Raw genomic sequence first — 10,329 nt, 5'->3', positions numbered from 1 at the left:
CGAAATCAGCTATAGCTTAGTTTTTGATCTTGATTACCCAGATGGATCAAAAATCGCGTTTGTCGATTGGGGCTGTCCTCGCAGACGTCGCCCAGTAACTTAATTAACCAATGAGAAGTCGAAATATATGATCCACATGAGACTATAAATTCTACGGCAACGCATTCCTCCCGTCGTATTGTCTTTCAGGCCATTGGTCCTACAAAACTGTTGACAATTCATAATCATAATAATTGAAAATTTTGCGTTTTAAATCACTTCTAATCAAAATCATCATGCCTAGAGCTGCTAGGCGGAAACGAGAAAAGGAAAAAGAGCTTATAGAAACAGCTAAAAGCATGAGAAAACTGACGAGTTTTTTTACAAAACATCGACTCTAGGTCTAATATGACACTGCCGTCAGCTACAGAAACTCCATCAACATATTTATCTCCTCATTCTCATTCCAAACCAAAATTCGGCGATTCTGACTTTACATCGTCTTCAGAGATACTAGTCGCGCCGCCGACCGAGCCAGTTCACACACCTTCACAAAACCTAACGTATGCGTCTTTGCCAAGTTCCACGACTACCGCCCTATTGGTAGGGCCTATGAAAATTGAGTTAACGGAATGTTTGCTAGGACTTGATTGTAAGCATTTCTGCTGTACAGGCTGACAGCCTTACCATCCTACAGCAGTAGAGAATACGCATAGCATTCTAAGAATGTCTACCAATATTTTGCAGACTTTGAAACTAAAACAGTAAGCTACAAACTCACATGCCCTTTTCGGTCAGTGCCCCCCCACTTTTGAGATACTTCCGCGGCCCCTGCTTTGGTGAAATGCGTCGTCAGATCTTAATGTAACTCACGACAATGAAGTAAGGCTACTTAGAATGTGAGAAGAAAATAATAGAACAGCTAGTTCTCCGTACTAGAAAAAAATTATTTCTAGTACAAAGCTTAAAGATACTGGCCTATTGGCAAAGCCAAAGCGAGGAGAAAAAAAGATAAAGTCCCCAAGGCCGACGCTATATTGACATATTTATACCACACATTAATCGCCCACGCATGTCAATGATGATGTCCCGTCAGGCCCTTACGAAGGTTTACAATGCTCTACGAAGTTGTGATACATGATATTTTCCTTTTCCAAAGGGAATTCTTAGTTCAAGAAATATATGCTCTAGATGATTAGATGAGCAAATGAGCAGAGGAGGCAAAATCATGAGAAAACTTTGAAAATTCAGATCTCTAGACGGCTGAAAATGGCCATTTTATAGATAACTTTTTTAAAGTCATTATAATACTTGCTCTACGGAAATAGCAACATCTTAGAAAATTTTTTTTCAAAAACACTTTTTCCATGAATTAAAAGCCCAAAGGACCAAGGTGTTGATTACATAAGAAAGTTATCAAGGCTAGGAGAAGCAGAATGTGATTAATATATACAATGAATCCCCGATCTACTGTGCTTAGAAACAAAACGAGGGACAAAAAATTTCGTTGAATATAACCAATTTACACATTGTCCATTGACCAATATGTTAAGCATACTTACGAATAAAGTTACTGTACAGTTACAATGTTTGATTATTCCCAATGGTTATTGAATTTGTTACTTTTTGAAAATTTTATGAACTTCTCGGCTAACCTTGACAATTCCAATAACTTAGTGACAACATAAAAGTTATTTGGTTACAACAGATAGGGTGCCTCTCCTTATTTGACTAGAAATTATTGGATACAAAAAATATCAAGTTGTTTTTCCCCATAATATCTCTAACCTGTATGTACTTTCCTATTAATGACATTGGCATTATATTGGACGTGACGATATTTGAACCTTAATTAACTTACTTGAGTAAGTCTACATTTTACTATGGACTAATGATAAAAATGTTCTATTTATGTTCTAATTTACTCTGTCTATTCCATAACAGGAGCGTAGCAAACTCGTTGATGAGGAAGAGGGGAGGGTTCGAATTTATGAATGCATGTCTTAATCTATAGAAAACAATGGATTTAAAACAGAATTTAATTCTGCAGAACATACATGTATGAATACGTCCTCCCCCAAATATTGAGGTTGCTAAACAATTGCATATGGATGTAATATTTATGATCATTGTAACAATTTCAATGGTTGTAAAAAGACAAATTGTATTTCAACATGCCATAACAAATTACAGTCATCTAAGTTCGGGAGGAAGCGACATAAAATCAAGATGACAGTCCATATTCTGCCTGCTGTGCTCAAAGAGATTGTTGACCTCAAGGTCTATTAATTCAAGTCCATTTAGTTCATCTTGATTTCTTTCCTGAAGTGAATTGGCATCATCAACTTGATTGCATTCCTCTGTCAGAAATTATAGAAATTAGTAAAAAGGATTTTTATTTCTCTGAAAATGTACTCGAGAAGGGTATGTAGTGAGAGACAGCCAATCCATTGACTCGTGAAAGTCATAGTGGAATACATCGTAAACAAGCTTAAAAAAAATGACAGAATTAAGAACAACCAGATATGTCAAATGGATCACTTTCGGGCAGGCCCTGTGAACTATGAGTAGGGCTGTCCCTAGAAAGTTAATGGGAGGGTTGAAATGACCAAAACCTTTGAAATTACAGTGTACTTTCTAAAACAGTAAATGCATATTCTCGTGATTTTGACGTTTTTGTTACTTCTAATTTATCAAACTTGTGACGTCATATTGCATAATGAGTTCTCACAATGTTTCAAATACTCTTCAGTTTCATGACAACTTCAGGTTGATACCAATAAGCAGCATTTTATACCATTAACACGTCACAATGAAATGAACTCTGTCGTTGTGAAGTAAAGTATCAGTTAATATACTTAATAATTTTAGTTCTCATTTTGCAATGTGACGTCACAAGTTAGATATATCGGACATAGCAAGAACCTCAATAACCCAAGAATTAAAAGTGATATGCATAAACTGGTTTAGAATGTTCATTGTCATTTTAAAATATCTCTTCAATAAAGTATTACTCAGATAGCAAAATTTTCGTTTCATAGGCACTTTAAGAAATTAAACAACTCGCTTTCAAAAAAATAAGTCAGGCACAATTGAATATATGAATAACACATCATCCCCCACCAATCAACGTTTACCAGTTGGCCGTGACTGTGAGATGTATGTGCGGGGGTGTCAAAAAAATATTCAGTGACGAAAAACTTTGCTAAATATTTGCGAAAATTTTAAGTGGAAATAGGCAGTTGGACTTCCAATGGTTCACCTAATAGATAAGTAAAATTGTTTCAAATAATAACCTTTTTAGAGAGAGGAATGTGTTACAGAGAAGTGCTTTTGAAGTAGCTCACGCACAAAAATGACAAAGCTAAATGCAATTGAAACACATAGGATTAAAATATGTCACACTTTGTTCAAGCAAATGAAGTTTCAGAGAATTTGGCAAAAGCGTACACGAACAGTTAGTTTCCAAACCACAGATTATTTTGTTTTCGTTTTTGAATACCTTTTTATAGCTCTCTTCAATTATGTATAAATTTCAGTTTCCAAAAAACCTGAATCATTATAAACAGAAAAATTGATGATGATTTATGTAAAATGTCATATAAACGGAAAAACACAAATTAATCTACGATTCGGAAGATGAAAGTTCGCGTAAGAATCGTCTAAATTTCCTGAAACTTTATTTGTTTGAACAACATATGCCATATTTTAACCTTATGCGTTCCAATTGCAATCTATTGGCGTCAATTTTGGCGCAAGCTATTTTAAAATAGTTTCTCGGTTACAATTTTTTACTATAACAACGATTATGATTTACAAAAATTTAACTATAATAACGTAAATGGTTTGAACCCAGGCGTATCGTTACATGTTTTTAGATGTAGATCGTCATTGTTAGTAGAGTCCTGAGAAAGTTAACTTGACTTTAAAGATGACTACTGCTAAGGAAGTCAAAACGTCAGTCAACAACAACAAAAACATTCAATCTCATGACTCTACTAACCTGGACGATCTACAGCTACAAACATGTGAAAATTTGACATTAGATAAATCATTGGAAGTCAAACTACTTATTTCCACCAAAGGTTTTTGCGAACCTTTTACGCTGATCGATTTAGCAACGCTCTCTCAACTGTGTTGTTTTTTCATATGAAACCCATTCCTTTGGGGTATCCATTACCTCCGTAGGATTTCTAGAGCTTCAACATGGCAGCATATTGATATTTACTGTCTCGATTCAGTGACAAATCGTTCGTTCGTAGAGCCGTACTGCCACTGTAGGATTTCAATGGAATATGAATTTCAACAATCGGTTGCAACTAAAAAATACGTCAAACATGTCAAATACATCGTAAATATGAGTGGACAATAATTAATAAGAATTTATAAAATTTCAATGTTGCCAGTGAGGTGCCAGGTGTGAATCGAATTCTAAATATAAAGATAAGATCCCAAAAGATCGGGTTTGAGAAAGCCATCAGCATTTGATTTTTCAGTATTTAGCGACGTTTCTTGACTCAAGACATCTCAGACTAATTACATAGACTTACAACGATACTCAAAAGTTTCAGTTTATTTTTTTTACTTTGCTGTGTGCCCTTTTGCAGGAAGCAACTATCTATAACTCCCTTTTTTCTCTTCAGATCTTAAAAACTCTTAAATTGGTCTTTCGAATAGTTGGGAGGGAGGGGAGAATATGTACGTCCCCCTCAGCTCTTTTCATGGTAAATTTCCCTCCATTACTCATCCCTCCTTATATCTTGTACAATCTTTCTTACATTTCCTTACAATCCTCAATATCAGCATTACACTGTAAGTACACATCCACACAAACCTCACACCTTAACTATCTAAGTAATTACATCTCATTTGAAGATGTCTTGAGTAGAGACAAAACGACAAACGTCACTTGCTTTGTTTTAATAAGTATCAAAGAAATCGAACGCTTATGGTTATCTTAGAAACGATCTGTTGGACTCTAACCTTTAGGTTGATAATAGACCTTTTCAAGGTTATCGCAGCCATATTGCAGGGGGTGCAAAAACATTGGGCCGAGCGCGCGGTCACGCATGGCGTCCATATATATTACTAATAAATGCGCAAAAATTACCCTTATACATATTGGCCATTTCTTTCAAATATATTTCTCAAACTCGTCCATTTTAATAGTCGAATTATTATTTGCGATTTTTCATACATGTGAGTCCAATTTTGTGGTAATCTAAAAGCGGAAAGTTAAAGAAAACATTTGTTTTCTTTGAACAGCTTGACCGTCGGTTGAGCGATGTTCTTGAGTTCGCAACACACGCACATGTCTACAGCAAAGTCAGCAAGTATCACGAGGAACTGTTATACGGCAAACTCTTACTAGTATTTCCAATTATTTGTAAAGTGACATTGCTATTTTTATTATTATGTATGGCGACTTAAGAGCCAGAAGAAGAAACAACCAAGTATTCAAATACACACTTAAAACTGTGGCCGGTGTGAAACCTTACATCATACTCTCTCGTCAACTGTTCAAATTCCAAAGGGGCAGGGAGTAAAGATGCCTCAGATTTTGCTAGATTTCCATCAAAACTTGAATCAGAATCCTCGGTGTCATAATAACCGAAGGATAATCCGTTCCGCAGTTATTTGGGGTTCTTCTTCCCAAGGGAAAATAATTTGAGCAAATGAAAGTACCTTGTGCACCAGGCTTTGGGTTAAAGTCATCGGCTCTGCTGTTTGCAATTTGTTTTCGCCAAATTTCAGCAAGTGCTTGATCTTTGGGACACTTATGAAAAACTAACTTTTCTACGTGAGACCTCTTAACTTGATAATCAGGATAGTGTTTATCATTATCGCAATATCCAACTGCACAACGCGCATTTTTTACCATTTCGGCTATGACTGCTCACGGCTACTCGGTTAGTTTAGGGTTTAGTTCAATGGACTTGGCTTATGAGTTCCGCACATTTGCGAACTCAAGAACATCGCTCAACGACGGTCAAGTTGTTCAAAGAAAACAAATGTTTTCTTTAACTTTCCGCTTTTTCATTACCACAAAATTGAACTCACATGTATAAAAAATCGCAAATAATAATTCAACTATTAAAATGGACGAGTTTGAGAAATATATACAAACACATCGTAAATATGAGTGGACAACAATTAATAAGAATTTATAAAATTTTAAATATTCCCATTGAGGTGCCAGGTGTGAATTAAATTCTAAATATAAAGATAACATCCCAAAAGATCGTGTTTGAGAAAGCCATCGGCATTTGATTTTTTCAGTATTTACTTAAAAAAGGAAGGGACGTTTCGTCTTGACTCAAGACATCTCAGACTAATTACATAGACTTACTACGATGCTCAAAAGTTTCTGTTTATTACTTTTACTTTGCTGTGTGCCCTTTTACAGGAAGCAACTATCTATAACTCCCTTTTTTCTCTTCAGATCTTAAAAACTCTTAAATTGGTATTTGGAATAGTTGAGTGCACGTCCCCTTAAGCTCTTTTCATGGTATATTTCCCCCCATTACTCATCCCCCCCTTATATCTTGTACAATCTTTCTTACATTTCCTTACAATACTCAATATTAACTTTACTCTGTAAGTACACATCCACACAAACCTCACACCTTAACTATCTAAGTAATTACATCTCATTTGAAGATATCTTGAGTCGAGACAAAACGACAAACGTCACTTGCTTTGATTTAATAAATATCAAAGAAATCGAACGCTTATGGTTATCTTTGAAACGATCTGTTGGACTCTAATCTCTATGTTGATAATTCAATAAAATTTCTTTAATATTTCAAACATGTTACCTTCTTCAGTACATAAAACAGTGTCTAATTCTTGTTGATCAACGTTATCAACGTCGTCCTCGGCGCTCATGATTCACTGTATAAAGAAAAAAACGTCAAACTAGATGAATTGGTCAATTTTGACTTCAAAATATTATTTAATTTCAATAAACATCGACAACAAATCATCTAGAGTTGCAACTACGTAATAAGTACCGTGCTTATAGCCATGCATTAAAGTCAATAACGAGCATAATTTCTGTTCAACAAGAATGATCATGACGAAGTAAGAGATTGCGAACTATACAATATCACATGTGCAAATGCGTCATTATGTCGTAACAAAACCCCATCATTCTTTGCGGACCCAGACGTGGTGCATAATATAAGTGAAAGCCGTTAAGGAGAGTAGCCTTTTGTCATTTCTCAAATAAATATGTTGACTGATGACTCTAAGCGATAGAATAAAATGCAGTCTACTGCTGTCGACACCATAAGAATAAAATTGAATTTCAACAGATAAACTCTTTTCATTTTTGAAATAGAATTTGCCAACAACCATTATGCATAGCGCGCGTTTGTTCATTTCAACATCAAAACAATTGTAGAATGACATATATCAACTATTGTTACTTAAAAAACGAATATCAAAAATTCATCAAACTTTGCAGTGATTAGTACAACGAAACATGGAACAATAAATTAAGATTTGGGAAGTGTTATGTCCCAACATTTCTAGGAGCGAATGTTTATTAAATGTTTTTTATCTTCTGTCGAAGACTCGAAGATATTTCGATCTTGTGGAACCTAATTTCTTTCAATGATTGACGAAAATTAGTCAAATTGATAAAAGAATTTTTGGTTTCACAAGAATTATTCCACAATATACAGCATAAGACTTCGGTAGAGAAATATTTTATTTCACAGTAAATGCTACATGCAAGAAAATGCTATAAGTTAAAAGTGCTAATTTAATAGTCAATTGGTAAGGTGACGACAATAAAAGTGTAGATTTTAGGGGAAGTCTGGTAGTGCAGCCACCAAAGATATTAAAGAAAGTTGAAACCTTGCCCAGAAAAACTCAGTTCAACTGTACTACTGATTTGTTTCGCTAAAAATTGAGGGAGTTAAAATGTTTCCGACAGAGGTGGGCAATTTATTTTGGGAATTTAAATCTTATGCTTGCGTACCCCACCCTGTACCCCTCCTCAGTAAATCTGTCCATGTTTTATAGTGGTTATCTCATTAATGGCAGGAAACATGGTAAAGCTGTAATAGAGAAAGTTCTTTTAAAATACTTTTGTTTTCTTGGATTACAGTAAATCACTATACAAATATGGAATAAAGAACAATTTTTCGTTGAAAGAAAACTTACATCGTCGATAGGAAAACAATTCTTATACTAATTCTTCCTAAGTTAAAATGGGAATAATAGTATATATCAATATATGAGTGATTATTTTACTTTTATTGCAAATTCGTAATAGTTAAATTTTAACGTTGCCAACAAATAGCGACACTCTTTTTTAAGCAACATTTTTCAAAGATGAAAGTTCAACATACACCATGTCATGAAGAAATTTATATTGCATACGAATGAACGTAAGTTGTGATCTAAACATGTTTTTGCTCAATAACCACATACCCAGAACTACATACGTTGTCTGTGAATTTTAGATAGGTGTGCTAAATATACAATGAAAAATATTAGCTACATGAAAACTTTGCAAAGAATGTGAAATTAGCACGATAATTAATATCTCACTGTTGTTCATATATAAGTAGCTAACGGTTTAAGCTTGTACATAACTACATAGTATCTCTTGTAATTGTTGGTAGTATTGAGCACATGCTCTGTTCTACAGAGAAAAAATCCCAGTCTGCTTTCAAAACATCTATCAACGGGCTATGCTGATTTTGTAGAACTCATTTCTTTAAAAAATGTCTAATGTTTGCCACTCATCAGTTTGTACATTATAAATTTCTTACAAATTTGTTATTTTTACATACCTTCTTCAGAATATTTACTGTCTTTGACATAAGATTTAGCAGTCTTTAGTTCATTCGTTTCATTTTAAAATTCTTGAGTAACAGAATTTTGTCTTAAAGAGTTTCCAGCAAGAGAAACATGTTCTAAAGCACAATATTTATAAACATGAAAGACAATAAAATGTAATTTGCGATAAACATCAACTTACATTAAGTCAACTTCAGTAGACTGGAAAGTCGAAACAAGTTTATATTAAAAAATTTTGTCGTTTAATTTAAATCCATAATTAATCTGGTGCTTTTGAGATCATACATACATACATATAACAATTTATAAAACCAACACATACAGTGTTTTGTGAAGAAGCAAAAAATGCCATGTTCCAACAGATATTTCAGAATGCAAGATTAGTAAGAGATGTTGTGTGACTGGTAACTTTATAATAAGTCTCAAAGTATTTCAAAGTTTTGAAAAATATAATTGTATTAGGCATTAATTTGATTAAATCCAAACTGAGGTTGTTGCTTTTGTTTAAATATTTTGCTACCATTATATTCAAAGATGTGTTGTCTCATTTAACACATAAACGAATGCAGCATTGATAAATTAAAATTTAAAATAAAATGAATAAAAAAAACAAATGTGTTGCCTTTTAGGTCCTTCTCAACTAAACCCCAATAACAATGACAACATTCTACAGCATAATTCATAAAATGTTCAAATTTACTGTTTCATTTATGACCAAATATAAAATAAAATGCACTCGCCAGATAATTTTGTTCAAAATCTATATTATAAATCATTAAAAAACTTTACTTACCACTGTACGTTTTACAGACATTAATGACGATGTGTTTACGGAATCATGAAGCATGCGACGTTTGAAAATTGCATCGCTCGCTCGCACATTCTGACGATTTCTTTTCTCTTTTATTTCATAAATTTCATACACACATATAATTTTCATAGCTCATACAACCAAACAACCACATAAACGATGACAAAACACAAGACTAATGAAGAAAAGTTAAATCACGTTTTTTACGACTACTTCCGCTTGCATGAGCACCAAGACTTTGTTTTGTAAGGGGAGGGGGGACGTGATATGTTGCAAATATTTTGGGCTAATGATATTCTTCATCAGTTGATGGTTGCATGTGAAAAGAGCGAAGTTTTTCGATGTGTATTTTCTGCTAATAACTCATTCAATACAGATTCTATACCCCATGGTTTGCCAGATTCTATACCTCATGGTTTGCCACAGACCAGAGGTACTAGGGCTTCTTTATTTAAAAGTTGGTGCTACAGTTGATGAAAGTAATAGAAAAGATTTGATTATTTTGTAACACGCTCCCCATTAATTTATCTCACTTCCTCATTATTCTTATAACTTATCCAAATTTATATCTCTCATTGTTACTGTATCATAATACTTTTATAAACCCTGTATTTATTTATTTATTCACTCATACTGAAGATGGCATCATGAGATGTCGAAACATGTCTATTTTCAAAAAACTCGTCGTCTATATTAAATACCAAACAAAGGAACTGGCATAAAAT

The 10,329-nt window shown here is 33.9% G+C and overlaps 1 long non-coding RNA gene across 2 annotated transcripts; it reads right to left on the bottom strand.

Moving 5' to 3' along the window:
• Window positions 1-1,673: 1,673 nt before the first annotated feature.
• LOC124450601 lies at window positions 1,674-9,723 on the bottom strand. 2 transcript variants are annotated; one of them, XR_006950122.1, is made up of 5 exons: window positions 9,587-9,723; window positions 8,787-8,909; window positions 6,798-6,873; window positions 4,160-4,298; window positions 1,674-2,339 (listed from the first exon to the last, which is right to left on the bottom strand). It is a non-coding gene; the product is annotated as an uncharacterized LOC124450601 (long non-coding RNA). The 2 variants fall into 2 exon arrangements; XR_006950123.1 differs by having other exon boundaries at window positions 8,787-8,858.
• Between the last annotated feature and the right edge of the window lie 606 nt (window positions 9,724-10,329).

Source organism: Xenia sp. Carnegie-2017, unplaced genomic scaffold (genome assembly GCF_021976095.1).
Source record: "Xenia sp. Carnegie-2017 unplaced genomic scaffold, XeniaSp_v1 HiC_scaffold_24, whole genome shotgun sequence".
Classification (NCBI taxonomy): Eukaryota; Metazoa; Cnidaria; class Anthozoa; order Malacalcyonacea; family Xeniidae; genus Xenia; species Xenia sp. Carnegie-2017.
The sequence above is the reverse complement of the archived record's forward strand: the minus strand, read 5'-3'. Positions and strand labels throughout refer to the sequence as shown.